Here is a 19407-nt window from a genome sequence, read left to right as displayed (position 1 = left end):
CAACAGTCAACCAACAGACACAAAAACATAGTGCTTATCCTTACCATTAACAAAAGTACTTTAATCGCACAGCATCAAGTAATTCGTATTGCAGGCCTCGGTCTCCTCCCTCAGTCTCTCAATCCAGTCACAGTTTTGGGCCCAGGTGTTACCTATTTCCTTGTTGCAGTTCGGTTTGTGCGGGACAGATATATGCAGCTGTTTGGCTGCAACTCTTGAACTGTAGGCTGCAGCAGCGGCCACACTCAGACCTTGAAGGCTGGGAGATGCAGTGTGGCGGCTCTAGTCTGCGGACAAGGCACTGGGATGGCAGTTCTGGTCTCCAGGCTGATCCTGAACATGTGGGTGTCTTCTGCAGTTTCGATCTCCACAGCCACAAAATATGCCAACACAGATGTTTGCAGCACCAGCCTTTCACTCTGAAGGCAGGCTTGGTTCACACTCATTGTTTAGCACTGTTGGAAGTATTGGTACAAGATACCTTCAGGCAGACCGAGGACCACACCACACACAGGTTGCATCTGGCTTCACCTCCTTGCAGTTGCTCACCTTCTCATTGTTCACAGTGCTGTGTACACCCGGAACTTCTCCTCCTAGACAGTCTCTCCTCCCGCAGGACCAGGCACACTGTTCCTTTTCTCTTCCAGCAGGCAGATTGGTTGCTAGGCAGGCTATACGCTCCTTCCACAGACAGTGCAGACATTTGGTGATGTCCGCATCTTGGGAGACTAGCTGTAATGTAGGTACCAGTTCTGGTTAAACAACAGTCCGTTGAGTACTCAGCCCAGCACTCCATTTATTTGACATGATCGGCTTGGAATCACTGGGGAACTTTGGATCACATTTTCTACACATTTTCCAGACAGGGGAAGTGGATGCACTGGCTAAGGCTTCAGAACTAGTTTTCAATAGTTCCTCGGACACATCCGTTGTACACAGTGACAACTCTCCCAGCAGTAAGAATGATGATAGCTCTGAGCAGAAATATTCAAAACAAGGGCACAGTGACATATGAGATCTCTGCATCTCGCCGTCTTCCGCCTTCCTGTGAAGCAGTAATCAGGGACAGGTCTTGCTTAAAAACGTCCTTACCTTGAACAGAAACTGCAGTCCCGTGCCTTAAGCGTACAATATGCCAAGCAGTGCTCAGGAAGATCTAAGCAGCATCCCTTGTTAACAAGACACCAATTGAAATTCTATGGGTGGGGGACCCCGTCTCCTCCTCCTTCACTTCAGAGACTTTGGCAAACACCCTCCAGCCACACGAAGATAGTAATTCCCACCCCTAAGAATGTCCAACTCTGATTCACCAGGTTTTCAGGATACCCGTGTGGGATAGATTTACTTAACATTCATGTAAATGAAAGTAATTTAGATAACCTAAGGTTATCCCAAGCACCTGCAATGGATGAAGCTCAGGTGGCGCTATGTTGGGACACCCCACAAAGATAAATGCAGCACAGTCAATTTATAATTTTAAATTAAAAGACTGCTGAAATAAGGAGCCGAGTGGGTAGGCTGGGCCGAGTGATGGCATCCCTTCCCTCACAATCTGCAGGCAGTGTATGACATGTCCTCTTCACTTCCATTTCCTTCAGGTCTTGCACTGCCAGGAATAGAAATGTGTCATCTCACTACTCTGGTTAGTGAAAGGGAGAGTAATCAGGGAGCTATATACCCCCACCCAATGTTGAGCACACCCTTGCCACTACCGCAGTGCTGCTTCGTAAGGGGGGATATGGTGTCCAGGTCAAAGGTTAATATAGGCAGGATGATGCGGTTGAGAGATGCCAGATAGGGAATGGGAGCCTGCTAATTAGACTCAAAACCCCCAAGAGGCTGCAGGTGGTAAATTAAGCTGCAGCGCCCTGGGTCAAGACTCGCCCCCAGAGTCCACAACAACTACTTCGTGGCGGTTCTTCCATCAATATGTGTTTCTACCAGTTAATCCATAGGTTTGCATTCCATTGCTCTATCTTCAGTTTGTCACAGTTGCCACCTTGCTCCTGGAAAAGACAGGCGTGAACCTGTCCCATTTGTACCTCATCCCTTTCAGAGATGAAGGCCTCAGATTGCTACAAGATAGGCACTCCCAGAGCTACTGTAAGGATTCTATGGGTTTCTGCTCTCCTTTAATAACGCCATCACAAAACAGCACGTGTGGGTGGTTGGTCATTCGTATGTGAGGCAATCCTTGGAGTGAATGAGAAAGTCTACAAGGTCCACCTCATGAGTGGGCCTTATTCCAGGAGGCCTTCATACTCTCTCTCTCTGTGGAAAGGGCATGACCGCATCATGCACGAAAAAGGTCCTGGGTGCTGTTTTGAGACATAGGCACATGCCTCCCATCCCTTTGCCACTAACCCAGGGGTCCAAAGGTTAAATAGGGCATAGTCTCCAGGGCATATACTATGATTGCTTGGGACTGAACCCCTGAGCAAAAAATGACCAAACAGGGATGAGCACTAGGAATTTTACTCTACATATAGATGTGTAAGGAACTGCTCATGTGGTTATGCCGGATGTTAAAGCTATGGGAAGTGGTTCTGCTGTATGACAGTTTGGTCCTTGCATTTTATCTGAATGTAAATTTGATGAGGACCTCAACTGTGGAATTGAAATGTTTTATTGCTTTTTACGGTGAACTTATTGGGGTGTAAACCTATCGAAATACAAAAAAGGTTTTCTTTTCTTCAAGATTTGGTTATAAGCGCTGTTTGGGGGGGGTGATAGGAGCACATCTAGCTAGATTGAGAGCCGGGAAGCTTCCCTTTTTCAAGCGCTCTTGTTTCTGGGATGCAGAGTATCAGGAGACCGTGGCACTAGTCACAATGATGGAGTCCCCTGTTCATGTCCTAACAATGTTAGCTCACTGGCAGTAATATCTAACACATGCCCTAGGGGTGGGATGTATGCCAGGTGTTGGGGTATCCACATAAGATAACTTTAAACAGAGCAAATCAAAATAAATATCCTATACAGTCAGTGGCTGTCATGTAGGTTAGGTGTAGAATGGGTCTGCCAGCTACGACTTACTCTGGATACCCTTGATGGAAAGGTATCATGGGCTATCATCAATAATGATACGCCCGCTGGGTGAGGATAGTTCGGAAGGAGGGAAGACACTGTCATTGACAGACCAGACTTCTACAGGCAACGATAACCCAGAGTTGATGGCTGTAGCCAAGAGTCTACACACTGAAACTGTTTCATAGTTGAAAGCAGGGTTGTCCCTAACAGGATTCAGACAAAAAACAAACTCAAATGTACCATCATTCAGAGAACTAGTACGAAAGTATGCTATCAGCAGGCTTTTAATAAATTACAATTCCTGCTCTTCCCACAAAGGGTACCTAAAGACTAGTACGTGTACCAAGGCCTTATGCAAAACTGCTTGCCTTGCATTGTGAGCAATTTGTTTAGCTCTGGGTTTTGACAGCACTCTATGCATAGAGTAGGATTTGGGTCCACCCGTTTTAACTATTGGCTTTCTTCAGCTGTTGGCTTGAGACTTTTTCAATCACGTCATTGCTCACCCCAGTGAAGTATTCATATTTCAAGTAATGCTATTGGCTGTTTGTGTGTATCCTTCCACCTCCTCTCAAGTGTTTGCATTGAACTGCATGATTGACTATTTTACAGCTACAGCCCTCTCCGAACCTCCAATGTGTCTCATTCTGAAGTGCCAACTCTCCATGTGTTAGCACATTAAACCCAGACCTGCTGGCATTGTCGATGCTTGTTTTTGTTTGCGAAAGCAATATGATGGCATTTTCAGAGGATGCAGGGAGTGGGGCACAATCTCAGGTGAGATTTTACACTTTTGTTACATTTGCTTCCTTTGATCGAGGCATGTCCCCGGCGTGCCCTCTCTTTGGTAAAGGAAATTTGTTTCAATTAATTACAAAGCTCACTGCAGAGAATCCGTCAATAGGGTTTAGGGCAGTCAAGATTAATTTCAAGCATATAATCGACTGGCCTTTGATTGCGGGAACAACACCATGCAGAACTCCTCATGGAGGGGGTGAAGGGTGGGAGTCAATCAATCAATCATAGCATTTGTATAGCGCGCTACTCACCCGGGCGGGTCTCAAGGCGCTGGGGGGAGGGGTCCGTTTACTGCTCGAAAAGCCGGTCTTGAGTTGCTTTCTGAAGGCGAGATGGTCCTGGGTTCGCCGAAGGTGGGTGGGGAGGGAGTTCCATGACTTGGCTGCCAGGAAGGAGAAGGATCTTCCTCCGGCGGTGGCTCTGCGGATGCGTGGAACGGTGGCGAGGGTGGTCGATCGTAGCAGGCGGGTGGGCGTGTAGAAGGTCAGTCGGTTGTTGAGGTACTTGGGGCCCAGGTCGTGGAGAGCTTTGTGTGCGTGGGTGAGCAGTCTGAACATGATCCTCTTGCTGACGGGGAGCCAGTGCAGGTCTCTCAGGTGGCCGGAGATGTGGCTGTGTCGGGGGATGTCCAGGATGAGACGAGCAGAGGCGTTCTGGATGCGTTGGAGTCTTTTCTGAAGTTTGGCTGTGGTTCCGGCGTAGAGGGTGTTTCCGTAGTCGAGTCGGCCGGTGACGAGTGCCTGGGTGACCGTCTTCTTGGTATCGGTGGGGATCCATCGGAAGATCTTACGGAGCATGCGCAGGGTATTGAAGCATGATGATGTGACGGCATTGACTTGTCTGGTCATCGAGAGGGAGGAGTCCAGGATGAAGCCCAGGTTGCATGCGTGGTCCGTTGGCTTGGGCGTGGTGCCCAGGGCGGGGGGCCACCAGGAGTCGTCCCAGGCGGTGGGTGAAGATCCCAGGATGAGGACTTTCGTCTTGTCTGAGTTCAGTTTCAGGCGGCTGTTCTTCATCCAGTCGGCGACATCTTTCATCCCTTCGTGTAGGATGGTTCTGGTGGTGGCTCGGTCGTTGGTGAGGGTGAGGATCAGCTGGGTGTTGTCGGCGTAGGAGATGATGTTGAGGTTGTGTTGGCGTGAGATGGCTGCGAGGGGGCTCATGTAGATGTTGAAGAGAGTGGGGCTGAGTGATGATCCTTGTGGTACGCCGTGGATGACTTCGGTGGCCTCTGATCTGAACGGGGGGAGCCAGACTCTCTGGGTTCTTCCGGCGAGAAACGAGATGATCCATTCCAGTGCCTTCTCTTGGATTCCGGTGTTGCTGAGGCGCTGCACTATGGTGCGGTGGCAGACTGTGTCGAATGCTGCGGAGAGGTCCAGGAGGATGAGGGCCGCCGTTTCCCCGTTGTCGAGCAGGGATCCGATGTCGTCTGTGGCTGCGATGAGGGCGGTCTCAGTGCTGTGGTTGGCTCGGAAGCCGGACTGTGACTGGTCGAGGGATCCATTTGTTTTGAGGAAGGCGGCGAGCTGTCTGTTGACGGTCTTCTCGATGACCTTGGCCAGAAACGGGAGGAGCGAGATGGGGCGGAAGTTCTTGAGGTCGGAGGGGTCAGCTGTAGGTTTTTTCAGGAGGGCGCTGATCTCGGCGTGCTTCCAGCTCTCCGGGAAGGTGGCGGTGTTGAAGGAGGTGTTGATGATGTCCCGGAGTTTGGGTGCGATGGTGGAGTCGGCCTTGTTGAAAATGTGGTGGGGGCAGGGGTCGGTAGGGGATCCGGAGTGGATGGTGTTCATCGTGCTGATGGTGTCTTCAGTGCTGACCGGGGTCCAGGCGCGGAGGGTGCTGGTGGGGAGCGTTGGTTCGGTGGTGGGGTGCGTGGTTGGTGCGCCGAAGCTGTTGTGTATTTCGGCGATCTTGCGGTGGAAGAATGAGGCGAGCGAGTCGCAGAGGTCTTGCGAGGGAGCGATGTCGTTGTTTCCGGCGCTGGGGTTGGAGAGCTCTTTGACGATGCTGAAGAGTTCCTTGCTGTTGTGGGCGTTGTTGTCCAGTCGTTCTTCGAATGCTGACTTCTTGGTGGTACGGATCAGCTGGTGGTGATTGCGGGTGGCGTTCTTGAGGGCAGTCATGTTGTCTGTGGTCTTGTCGATGCGCCAGGCCTTCTCGAGGGTGCGGCAGTTCTTCTTAGAGTTTTTGAGTTCGTCGGTGAACCATGAGGCTTTCTTGCTGCTGGGTCTGCTGGGAGGGGTCTTTAGTGGTGCGAGTTCATCTGCGCAGTCGGTGATCTACTGTGTGAGGTTGTTGGCTGCTTCGTTGGGGTCCGTTGTGCTGGCGGGGGAGTTCCGGCTGAGGGAGGTGGTGAGCTGGTCAGCAGTGATATTGCTCCAGTTTCTGCGAGTGACCTGTTTGGGGTGGTGGTAGGTCGTGGCTCTTCTGAAGCTGAAGTGGACGCAGCTGTGGTCAGTCCAATGGAGTCCGGTGGAGTGGCTGAAGGAGACGTGTTTGCTGGAGGAGAAGACTGGGTCAAGCGTGTGGCCGCCGTAGTGGGTGGGGGTGTTCACCAGTTGCTTGAGTCCGAGGTTGGCGCGGTTGTCCAGCAGGGCGGCGGTGTTGCAGTCCTTGTTGTTCTCCAGGTGGAAGTTGAGGTCCCCTAAGAGGATGTAGTCGGTGGATGGGAGGGCGTGTGGGCTGATGAAGTCTGCGATGTCTTCGCTGAATTGTGTGCGAGGTCCGGGGGTCTGTAGATGAGGGTGCCTCTGAGTGGGGTCGGTGTGTATCTTGAAGTGGAGGTGCTCAGCGGTGGTCAGGGTGTCGTCGGAGTTGGTTGTGATGGGAATGGTGTTCTTGTGAACGATGGCGATTCCTCCTCCCGTCTGGTTGAGGGGGTCCTCCGGGCGATTTTGTGTCCGTCCGGGATCACGATGGCGACAGGTGTATTTGCAGGCTTGGCAGGTGAATGGTCCTTGGGTGAATTTCGGGGTGGCTCGGTAGCAGGCGGGTGTTCGGCCTGTGTTGAGTGCGTGGAGGGTTGCGGCGTCGTATGTTCGTCGGGCGCGTTGGCATCGTCGAGATCCAGGGTTTGTGGCGCTCGGCGCGGACGGGCGCAGATGGGCTTGCCTTTGGCGCGCCAGCTACGCGTGAACGCTGCGCGTACGTGCGGACTCTGCCATAAATGGAGAGGGGGGGGGCGGAGCGAGGGAGGAGCAGCTGGGAGGGGGGAGCGGGGTGGCGAGTGGGGAGCGGTGCGGTGAAGCTGAAGGAAACGGGGGTGGGGCCGCGGGGGAGCAGCGGCAGGGAGCGGGGTGGAGCAGAGGGAGAAAAACGGCGATAGAGCACAAAAAACAATCAGGGGCACAAAAGTGGATGAGAAATACAGATTACTGGCACAACAGTGGAAGAAACGAAATCAGGGGCACAACAGTGGACGCGCAATACAAATACAGGCACAACAGTGGAAGAAACGAAATCAAGGGCACAACAGTGGACAGGTAATACAAATAGTGAGGCAGATACAATTACTGGCAGTGGCGGCGGCAAACGGAGACCGGGCACATACAGGATGGCCCACGCGGCGGGTGGAGCGACCGGCTCTGACCAGGTCAGGTCAGGTCACCAGTAAGTAAGTAAGACTGACCAGGAGTAAGTCAATGCCTCCTATAAAGCAGAGAGGTGCCTGGCTACGAGGCCTTGGACACCCTCACCAGAAGCTACATAAATCTAGTAAACGGGAACAAGCTGGTGAGATACTCCAGATCAAGTGCTTCATTGGCTTTGGAGCGCTATAAACTTGTACTATGCCTTTTTTCCTTCAGTTGTATGTTGTAGCCGGAGACGTCTTACATAAACTAATTTTATGAAATCTGCAATGGACAGGGGCAGACTTCTTACCTTGTTTAATATACAACCCCTTGCTAACCTGCGAAGCGCTATATGAGTTTGGAGAACAGTGCAAATTGCCAACATTTTGTTTTCACATAGTTCTTGGCGGCACAGTTTTGTGACTTCACTTCCAGCATTGCTCCCAGAGGACCGAGTCCATGCTACATTTTGGGACTCGAATCTCAATGAGTTATATTTAAATGACTTTACCTACAATTATCTAGGCTAAATATCCTTACAATCTGGTTAAGAGAGGGTTCTGGATCACTGCTTGATAAGCCTTGCTGCAGAGCTGTAAATAGGATGTCTTGCTTCTACTCACTAAATGGAAAGCATATTATGTGCTGCGGAAAGATTAAAGGTGGAGCCAGCCCAGCAGGAAGGCATGTACTGGAGCAGCGACATTACTTGTCAGTGTAACATGTTTTGGGGGGGGCAGCATCATGTATCAGTGAGACATGCCCTGGATGGTTGCACCATGTGTTAGTGAGGCATGCACTGAAGAGGCTGCCTCACGTATCAGTGAGACATGAACCGACGGGGTGCATTTATGTGCTGATAAAACATGCACCAGAGGAGCGGCCATGTGTTAGTGAGACATGCACTAAAGAAGCTGCATCATGTGCTAGTGAGGCATGTTCTGGAGATATGCTTCATGTATTAGTGAGGCATGTCCTGTAAGGGCCGCATCATGTATCAGTGAGGCATGTCCTGTAAGGGAAGCATCATGTGCCAGTGAGGCATGTCCTGTAAGGGCAGCATCATGTGCCAGTGAGGCATGTCCTGTAAGGGCTGCATCATGTTTTAGTAAGGCAGGTCCTGGAGGGCTGCAGCATATGTTAGTGAGACATGAGTAGGACCAGTGGTTCACTGGTACTATCCTTATGTGCACACTTTCATTCTACTGCGAAACAGAGAATTTGTGAAGTTCAGAATGTTTTTCGTGATTTTAATTCGAAAGAATAGGTTGCAAACAGTTTTTCAAACGTAAACATTATATATGCATTATTCTCATATTATTCAGCATATGACAAAGTCTTTCAATTGGTTCCAATGCATTTCGGGCTAGTGATTAAGCCCTTCATCAGGGAAAAGACGCTGTGAAAAATAAAACATAAGGAACAACCTCTAAGTATGCCTCTTGTGTGATAAGTAATGAATAGGGTGTGCAATCTCCTGACGCGGGATCGTGGTTGATGTGTAGTTAGGGGATCACCTTAAAAAGTTACCGTTCCCAAGTGTGTGTGTGTTTAATAAAAGGGTAAAATATGAAATGTCTTACATGTCGCTTAATTGCTGAGTAGCCACGGTTATAGCTGTGGTAAAAGAACGAAAAAACAGTAGGTAATGCGAATAGGGTTAAACGGAAGATGAGTCCATGGTTAACAGAAGTGGGTCGGAAAACTAACCTGAAAAAGTTGCGGTATGCTGAACGCGATCATTCTCCTCTCAGACGCTGGTTAGACGTGATCGCCATTACCGACGTTTCATAAAGCGAAATGGTTCCGCTCACGTGGTGGGTTAACATGGACGAAAGACTCGGGTGCCGAGCCGGCGTGTGTGTATAATATTAACGATAACGTGTGTGCGTGGTACTACATAGAGAGGATTAGGTGGATGGGGATTAAATGTGGGCGCGGGGAAGCCAATAAAAAGTGTCAAAATAAAATTAAAAAATTAAAATGAACTGGGAAAATAAACCAGGTATCGGGAGAATCGAACCTGTGAAGTTATGAGTGGTACGTCAGGGTGTTAGTATGGTGTGCCAAGTGACAGGATCAACATGGGTAAACAGAGTGGGGTGAGGATATCAAAGAAAACTGCGGAGTTCTAGAGGCATGTGATAGAAAAGAGAGTGTTCATGTGTAACTGATATACATAAAAGAACATGAAAAAGTACAACCTATTCTTTCCAATTAAAATCACAAAAAACATTCTGAACTTCACGAATTCTCTGTTTCGCAGTAGAATGAAAGTGTGCACATAAGGATAGTACCAGTGAACCACTGGTCCTACTCATGTCTCGGATTGTTAAGACGCCACAGGACACTTGACGTCACTTATGGAGCACCTATAATAAAGACTTAACTTTAGTCAACACAAGCTGTGCATCTGCTCTACAAATATTTGTTGCATATGTTAGTGAGGCATGTCCTGTAAGGGGCGCATCATGTGTCAGTGAGGCATGTCCTGTAAGTAAAGCATCACGTGCCAGTGAGGCATGCCCTGGGCTGTAAGGGTCGCATCATGTGTTAGTGAGGCAGGTCCTGAGGGATGCATCATGTGGTAGTGAGGCATGTTCTTTAGATAGGTTATCCTGATTTATTGAGCGCACAGCTGCCCCAGCAAAGATATGCAATATGTGTTAGTGAGGCATGTCCTGTAAGGGCCGCATCATGTATTAGTGAGGCAGGTCCTGAGGGATGCATCATGTGTTAGTGAGGCATGTTCTGTAAGGGTCGCATCATGTGTCAGTGAGGCAGGTCCTGAGGGATGCATCATGTGTTAGTGAGGCATGTTCTTTAGATATCAATCAATCAATCAATCAGTGACACTTATAAAGCGCGCTACATACCCGTGGGGTCTCAAGGCGCTGGGGGGGGGGGAGCCGCTACTGCTCGAACAGCCAGGTCTTCAGCTTCTTCCTGAAGGAGAGGTGGTCTTGGGTCAGGCGCAGGTCGGTCGGGAGGGAGTTCCAGGTCTTGGCGGCCAGGTGGGAGAAGGACCTTCCTCCTGTAGTCGCTCTTCGGATGCGGGGGACGGCGGCGAGGGCGTGGTTGGCTGATCGGAGGTGGCGTTTGGGAGCGTAGAAGTTGACTCGGCTGTTGAGGTAGCTCGGGCCTTGGTCGTGTAGGGCTTTGTGTGCGTGGGTGAGGAGGCGGAAGGTGATTCTTTTGTTGACGGGGAGCCAGTGAAGGTCTCGCAGATGTCCGGAGATGTGGCTGGTTCGTGGGATGTCGAGGATGAGTCTGGCTGAGGCGTTCTGGATCCGCTGGAGTCTCTTCTGGAGCTTGGCGGTGGTCCCGGCGTAGAGGGCGTTGCCGTAGTCCAGTCGGCTGGTGACGAGGGCCTGGGTGACGGTCTTCCTGGTCTCGGTGGGGATCCACCAGAAGATCTTCCGTAGCATGCGTAGGATGTTGAAGCATGCCGAGGGGACGTTGTTGACTTGCCTGGTCATGGAGAGGGAGGAGTCCAGGATGAAGCCCAGGTTGCGTGCATGGTCTGTCGGTTTGGGTGCGGTGCCCAGGGCGGGAGGCCACCAGGAGTCGTCCCAGGCGGAGGGAGAGGAGCCCAGGATGAGGACCTCCGTCTTGTCCGAGTTCAGTTTCAGGCGGCTGGTCGTCATCCACTCGGCTACCTCTTTCATCCCTTCGTGCAGGTTGGCTCTGGCGGCGGCGGGGTCGTTGGTCAGGGAGAGGATCAGCTGGGTGTCGTCGGCGTAGGAGATTATGCTGAGGTTGTGTTTGCGTACGATGGCCGCGAGGGGGCTCATGTAGACGTTGAAGAGGGTGGGGCTCAGAGATGATCCTTGGGGGACGCCGCAGATGACTTCGGTGGCCTCTGACTTGTACGGTGGTAGGCGGACTCTCTGTGTTCTCCCGTCGAGGAAGGAGGTGATCCACTCCAGCGCCTTGTCCTGGATTCCGACGTTGCTGAGACGCCGTACTAGGGTGCGGTGGCAGACCGTGTCGAATGCCGCGGAGAGGTCTAGGAGGATGAGGGCCGCTGTTTCTCCATTGTCCATCAGGGCTCGGATGTCGTCGGTGGCGGCGATGAGGGCGGTCTCGGTGCTGTGGTTGGCTCGGAAGCCGGACTGTGAGGGGTCGAGGGATCCGTTCGTCTCGAGGAAAGCGGCCATCTGCTTGTTGACGGTCTTCTCGATGACTTTGGCTGGAAACGGGAGGAGCGAGATGGGGCGGTAATTCTTGAGGTCGGTGGGGTCCGCTGTTGGTTTCTTGAGTAGGGCGCTGAGTTCGGCGTGTTTCCAGCTCTCGGGGAAGATGGTGGTGTCGAGGGATGTGTTGATGATGTCTCGCAGGTGGGGTGCGATGACAGCGTCGGCTTTGTTGAAGACGTGGTGAGGGCAGGGGTCGGTCGGTGATCCGGAGTGGATGGAGTTCATCGTGCGGATGGTGTCTTCGGTGCTGATCGGGGTCCAGGCGTGGAGGGTGGTGGTGGGGGGTGGTTGTTCGGTCATGGTGTGCGTTGGTTGGTTGTTGAAGCTGTTGTGTATGTCCGCGATCTTGTTGTGGAAGTATGAAGCCAGGGAGTTGCAGAGGTCTTGCGATGGGGTGATGTCGATATGCATCATGTGCCAGTAAAGCATGTCCTGAAAGGGCCGCATCATGTGTCGGTGAAGCAGGTCCTGGAGATATGCATCATGTGTTAGTGAGGAATGTCCTGTAAGGGCTGCATCATGTGTCAGTGAGGCAGGTCCTGGAGGGATGCATCATGTGTTAGTGAGGCATGCCCTGTAAATGAAGCATGTGCCAGTGAGGCAGGTCCTGAGGAATGCATCAAGTGCCAGTGAGGCATGCCCTGAAGGGATGCATCATGTGTTTTTAAGACATGTCCTGTAAGGGCTGCATCACGTGTCAGTGAGGCATGTCCTGTAGATGAAGCATCATGTGCCAGTGAGGCAGGAGGGATGCATCATGTGTCAGTGAGACATAAACCAACAGGCTGTATTTATGTGTCAATAAAACATGCCCCAGAAGAGCGGCTTAGTGTGTCAATGATTTAAGCCCTGGAGAGGCCGCTTCGGGTATCCCTGAGGCATGCCCTAGTGTTGAATTTCCGAGGTTGCGATTCTGAAAGGCGTGGTCTCATTTCTCCTATGCTCAACGTCTCCTATTATCGATGCTCAAACAGCCACGCTACCTATCAGCTATGAGGTGTGTGTCAGAAATGTAGGCCATGCAAGAAGTCGTTCTCCAGGCCATGCTGCCAAGATTTGGAACTTCCTTCCGAACACCTGGCGGAAATAACCCACACTTGCCATTTTCAGGTGTAACCTTAAAACTGCATTATTTGTGAACAACCTGTAAGTTATATTTCCTTTCTGTCTAATGATGCTCATGTCTAAGTGGGCCTAGCTTGCTGCCCACAATGCTCGATGGAGTCATTACTTGCATCTTAATGCTGCTTTCCATGCCTGGATCATATTCAATAATACTAGGATGTGCACGCGCATACTAGATGTATCAAGAAGACGTCACTAGAGCCGCCAACATACCTAGTGTCACAAATAGTATGTGCCCTCCAGTTGCTCCTTTGACACCATGGCATGACGACCATCATGTGCGTGAATGAATGAAGTGGAAGATTAGTCCTGTTTTCCCTGGTCATTATCCTCCTGGCCACCTATGCCTAGGGACTTCAAGTGTGCAGTGACCACACTGTTGGCATCATCTGGGTGCTGTGCTCTGCCATAGGCTACACCACTGTAGTCTGAGGCCATCTATTTGATGGAAAGTGACCACATTGCATGCAGACGGCCCCACAGTGAACTCTTAATTACAACAAGAGGCACCTTCATGCGAACTTGATACGCACACATCTGCAGAGTAAACCACAGTTCCACATCATTCAACTTCAGTACCACGGGTGCTACTTGGAAAATGACAGCCGTTGCCAAAATGGGACTATAAGAGTACAACAGTAAGCCTGTACAATTACATAAACATAGTTGCACACTACAATTATTACCAACACTGCAATTAATATAATTACACGATTTATTAATCAGAGTACACACTTATTTTGAGGAGTTGAGTATAGTTAAAAATGATTTTTTAGCCAACCCGTGTTTCATCCATGGTGTGTGGCCAATCAGGACTTCCGCAAGGCTTACTCTGGTCTTCACACAAGTATAAAAATATTATAATGTGCTTTTTGATTTATAATTGTCCACTACTGCAGTAAAGTAGGTACTCAATCAGCTTAAAAGTAGGCTGTCCATATAGGTTTCTCTACTTGCCCATCAAATAGGTATCTCGCAGGCGCATCCGGGCAGGAGCACGACCCCAGTTACTTGTGTGGACTACTTTGATGGATGTAATCCTATGGTGAACAATGCTGTTTGCTCTCTCGGTAAATACTACTGACAAAAAGGTGCTAGCCACTGTGGCTAACAAAGAAAAACAAGCATTGGAAATGCAGTAGGGCTCGCATTAGGAAAGTTTGAGCTATTGATCTTCTAAATTAATTTTTTTTATTTATTTGTTATTTTTTAAAATAGCTAAATTAATAGCTTTGTCGTTTACAATGCCAATAGTTATAACTTTCGCAAATGTGACACCTATAGCATTTGTAATGCAACATGCTTTGTATTTACGTGACTTAGATGTATTGATATTACAAATAAGAAAAAAAAGAAATAAAAATAGAACAACAAAAGAAGAAACGGGTATGAAGAGAAAATGCAAAACAGGAAAAGGACAGAAGAATGAAAACAAAACTTTAAAAAAAGCTTGAAACAAAGGGCAAGAAAAAAAGAGACAAGAGTATGATGAAATGGAGAGCTAGAGGGGTCTGGGTGAGCACAGAACGAAGGTAGGAATGATTAACCTGTATAATCATGGGGGTGGGGGAGGCAGAGTGAGAATCCTTTCAGTCTCCGTAGATAGTTTTATAATCAGAAGGGGGAAAGGATCACTGGTCCTGCTTAAACCTTGGGCTCACAAGTCAAGGACCTGGTTTCTCCCAAACATATATGACTCTCATACACGTGTATATTAGTAGTGGTGGTTTCTCTTTTGCGGTATATACTGTGTCCCCGCTTTTCTACACGTGCGTGCGTAATCATTGAGTCATTTTTTGTCTTGTGCACCCTCCACCAGGAGGTTTTGCCTTAGGGTTTAAGGCAGTAGTGATCGTGGAAAGTGGGGGGTAGTGGTGTGAAAATAAAAAATCCGGAAGGCCAGACAGGTATTCTTTAATAAGTCTGGGTTCGGACTGTGGTTAAAAATTACGGATGCACTTTACGAAGAGGTGAGGGATTCTAGTGCATTACAATGGAATTTAAAAAGAGGTCAACATGTTTCAGCCTTTGGTAGTCAGTGGATCTATAGGCTTTCGTCAGGACCAATGAGGATAAGTGAATAGTGAGAAAATTGTGAGAAGAATAAAGGAAAATTGACCTGATTCTTCGTGACTTTAAGGTTTCATTGTACCTGTAAAAGTAAACAACATGCACACAAACAGCGACAAATAGGGAGAAGGGGTATGGAAAAACACATAATTATGTACAATAGTACCTTAATTTTGTATAAGGAACTAGAAAATGGCAATACTTCCCGTCATACTCATTTCGGGCGTCAACTCTTCCATTCTCATGCTTCATTCCGACTTATATTGAGGTGCCCATAGTTCTGACATTAATACTGTAGTGAAGTGCGCATAGCTCTAACCATTTCACTGTGCGTGGTCTATCGTGAATTACGCTAGACAATGCGGGTCTTCTGTGTTACTGCATACATTCTGAGTATTCCAGGAATGTAGTTGTGGGGGGTTTTTAGGGCGTGTTGATGGTGCCTATAAAGTTTCCCACAAGTCGTAGGTTTAACGTGGCTGCATTCGTGTACAATGCGCTGCGCGCGCTCTCAAAAATGCGCATACCTTGTCTTATTTCGGAAATTGCTCCCTCGGGGATTTAAGGCTGATCGAGAGAGGCCTTACTGCAAAGTATCAAGAAGGTGGGGGGTTATCTAGTGCGCTGTTTTCACTTACGGTTTCTCGTTGCTTGAACGCGTCTAGTTTTGCCCAGTACCTTAGTGCCTTCTTGCTCGGTCCCGGCAGCATGTGCTGACTCTGCCTTTCCTCACCCGGAACTACAGGGTTTAGCGGTTCCTGGTTGATTTAAACTCCATGGCGGTAAAAATGGAAGAAATACTTCAGCGAAAAAGCCGAAGGTCTCTTTTCATTTAAGATTAAAGTTAAAGTTAAAATTAAACCACCATTTTTATTGATAATTAAATGAGTCCCTAAAATAGGAGAAGTGGTGTGTAAAGATGAGCCGTGGCTATTTAATTAGGTGAGGGAGGCTCATGAGTTATTGCGCTTATGGTAGAATGCAGGGATATTATTAGATGGATTATTAAAGCTACAGTATTGGGCTTGTTTTTGGGGTCACTAGTGGAGTACATGGTTTGTGAACCCCAGAGAACGGGCAGTGATACCCTGCCATCTAGTGTTCTTTTAGGCCCAAGGTATCTGTTTTTAACCTGTGAACCCAACGTTGTTCTTTCTCGAACAGTATTCTTTCTGCATTTCTGTCAATTGTTTCAAGGCTTTCCAGGATCACCCAGTGGAGATCATTAGCAGTGTGTTGTTTTTCTTTATAGTGTGACGACATCTTAGTTGTGCTTTTCTGGCAGTTGACATTGCTCCTGTGTTCACGGAGTCTCTGTTTTGCTTTACGACATGTCATCCCAATATATCTCATGTTGCACGGGCAAGTGATCATATATACCACGTGGCTAGTGTTACAATTGGTGTGTCTTTTTAACTTCCATAACATGTCTGGAAGTAATTGTAATTCTTTGGTTGGCTTTGTGGTTGTGCAGGCTACGCAGGAACCGCAAGGATAGTGTCCAGTGATTGGGGGATTATTCCAGAGGCCTGGTTGTTGTTTCTTTTTTCTTGGTGGAGGTCTCGTGTGGACCAGCAAATCCTTGATGTTAGTGCTCCTCTTGTTCCCAAATCTTGGTTTTGGCCAGGTGAGAGTGTTAGATGTAATAATCTTCCAGTTACGGTTGATTATTTTCTTCACCTGGTTTGTTATTGGGCTATATGTTGTTACGCACGTGGTCCTGTCTTCAATATGTTTTGGGTGACTTTCGAGGAGAGATTCTCTCGGTTGATTTCTAGCTCGTTTCGCACAGGAGTTGATTATTCTTTTCGGGTAATCTCTGGTTATTAGTTTATCACAGAGATCTTTTGCTTGCGTCATGTAGTCATTTATTGAGCTGCAATTTCTTCTCAGCCGAAAGAATTGGCTGTACGGAAGGTTTTCCCAGCGGGTGGGGGTGAAAACTGTTGAAGGATAGTAGACTGTTTTTTGCAGTGGGTTTGAAAAACGTTCTTGTTTTTAAACTGTCGTCTTTTGCAAAAATAGTGATGTCCAAAAAATCAAGGCTTTGTGCATTGGATGTGTATGTGAACTTGAGACATTCATCTTGAGTATTCAACCACCTATGGAAATCTGTTAGTGACGTATTGTCCCCTCTCCAGATTAGGAAGATGTCGTCGATATATCTCTTCCAGAAGAGTATATGACGAAAAAAGAGGTTTTGTGCGTTATGTACATAGGTCTGTTCAAAGGTGCTCACGTACAGACCTGCTACGCTGGGCGCAAAGGTGCTGCCCATCGATGTTCCATGTTGCTGGAGGTAGAGGGTGTCCTTATATTGGAAATTTTTTTCCATGAGGGCCAATCTACAACATTCCAATACAAAATGTCTCGGGGTCCGGTGTGGCCAATCAATGTTGAACAGGATGGTTTCGAGAGTCTCTAAAGTTTTCTGTTGGGGAAGGCTTGTATAGAGACTCTCGACGTCCAATCCTACTAGGAGCATGCTGTTTTCCGAGTACTCAAAGTTTTGTAGCATGTTGATCAAGTCTCGTGTATCTTTTAGGTAAGTAGGAGTGGCTTGGACCAGTGGTCTTAAGTATTGGTCCGCGAATTGCGATAATGGCTCTAGGATGGAGTTGATCCCCGAGACAATTGGTCTTCCTGGTGGTGGCATCTTCTCTTTGTGTGTTTTGGGCAGAGAGTAAAAGTAGGGCGTGACCGGTGTTTTTGTTACCAAATAGTCCGCCTCTTTTTTTGATATCCAGTTATTACATTCTGCTTCTTCAATTATTAATGATATTGTTCTTTGTAGGCGCACTGTTGGATCGGTTGTGATCACTTGATAGAATTTAGTGTCTGCTAGTAAATCCATGCATTGTCTATCATATCCTTATGTTGTGAGCAGGACAATCCCTCCGCCTTTGTCCGCAGGCTTTATGACTATGTCATGGTTGTCTTTTAATTCTGTCAGAGCAGCTTTTTCTGCTTTTGTCAGGTTCTGGAAGGTTTTTTGGGGTTGATGATTCAATTCTTCAACTTCTTTCATGATAGCCTGTTCAAATGTGCTTATTTCAATGGGAATTTGTGAGTTAAGCGGGCAAAAGGTAGACTTTCTTTTTAGAGTTGTATCTCCTTCTTGGGGTTGTTGTTCCCCTTTGAAAAAAGCTTTCAGTTTCAGCGTGCGGCAAAAGTTGGCGAGTTCGCATTTTGTTTTGAAGACATCTGTTTTTGGAGTTGGCACATACCCTAATCCTTTGTTCAGGACGCTGGTCTGATTCTCTGTGAGTTCTAATCCTGTCAGGTTGACTATTAAATTGTCGGCCCTTGTCCTGTGTTGGCTTTTGTGACGCTCCTGGTTTGGACCTGTCGGGCTTGGTTGGACCAGGTCACTCCTTTTTGTCTTGACCTTCGATTGTTCTGGCCATTCCCTAAAAAAGGACGGCTTTGTTGGTAGTTTTGGGCCCCTTGTGGTGGCATTTGTTGATTCATAGGTACCTGAAAATATGGATTTGGCCAACCTTGGAACTGAGGATTGAATGGGTGGAATGGTATTCCTTGCATATTCTCTTGGAAGAAAGGGGAGCGCCAATAGTTGCCTCTGCCTCTTCGTTGTCCTCTTTTATTCCTAAAGTTTCCACGGCCTCTGATTGTTGTTTCGTCTCCGCTTTGATCTGAGCTATTGTCTGAAGACATACTGGTCGTGTCCGAATTGTCATTTGGTTTGTAGTCTTTGCTACTGTAGGGATGAATGCGTTCCAAAGAGAATCTTTTTAGTTCTTTTGCCAACTTTTGCAGTTTAGTCTGCGTGAGGTATTCCTGACTGTCTTTCATTTCTTTGTTAATTTCGTCAAGGCGTGTTTTGTAGATGGTTATATTAATTGTGTTGTTCAATTTTGTTTCTAAAATCTCAATCTTGACCGCGAGTTCATCCGTTAGTCGGGTTGCCGTTTTTATTATTAGAACCAGATAGTCTCTGGTACATTTCCAGGATATAAAAGACCAATCCTTCCTGAATGCCAGATCTTTTAAGAAAATCCGTGGTGCGTTCGTCACCCATAGGCCTCTTGGTGCAGCATTGACTCGGAGGTACTCGGTCATTATTATCCCGTGCACTGCTGTTCGTACTTGCTCTTTCTTCAATTCGCTTAACTCGTCCCATTCTGCCGTTGAAGACCGAGTCTGGTTGAGGTCACCTTCTATGAGTAGAGGTGGTCTTGCCAAGATTTCATCATAGTCTTCAGTTGTGTAACTGAGTCCCAAACTTCCTGCCATGTTGATACGCTTTGCAGGCAGTATGGATGTCACAGGCTTTTTTTAGTGCCTATGCGATTGTCTCCCACAGCTGTTCGCTGCTTGACATGTATAATCATGGGGGTGGGGGAGGCAGAGTGAGAATCCTTTCAGTCTCCGTAGATAGTTTTATAATCAGAAGGGGGAAAGGATCACTGGTCCTGCTTAAACCGTGGGCTCACAAGTCAAGGACCTGGTTTCTCCCAAACATATATGACTCTCATACACGTGTATATTAGTAGTGGTGGTTTCTCTTTTGCGGTATATACTGTGTCCCCGCTTTTCTACACGTGCGTGCGTAATCATGGAGTCATTTTTTGTCTTGTGCACCCTCCACC

The 19407-nt window shown here is 48.2% G+C and overlaps 1 protein-coding gene across 7 annotated transcripts in view; it reads right to left on the bottom strand.

The window, feature by feature from the left end:
- Positions 1 to 19407, bottom strand: part of RUMY1 (regulator of UNG2 and MKLN1 interacting yippee protein 1) — a 107570-nt gene that overhangs the window by 59612 nt on the left and 28551 nt on the right. The window lies entirely within an intron of this gene.

The sequence above is a fragment of the Lissotriton vulgaris genome, chromosome 5 (assembly GCF_964263255.1).
Source record: "Lissotriton vulgaris chromosome 5, aLisVul1.2, whole genome shotgun sequence".
Lineage (NCBI taxonomy): Eukaryota > Metazoa > Chordata > Amphibia > Caudata > Salamandridae > Lissotriton > Lissotriton vulgaris.
Note: the sequence above shows the minus strand (reverse complement) of the source record. Positions and strands in the feature narration are given on the sequence as shown.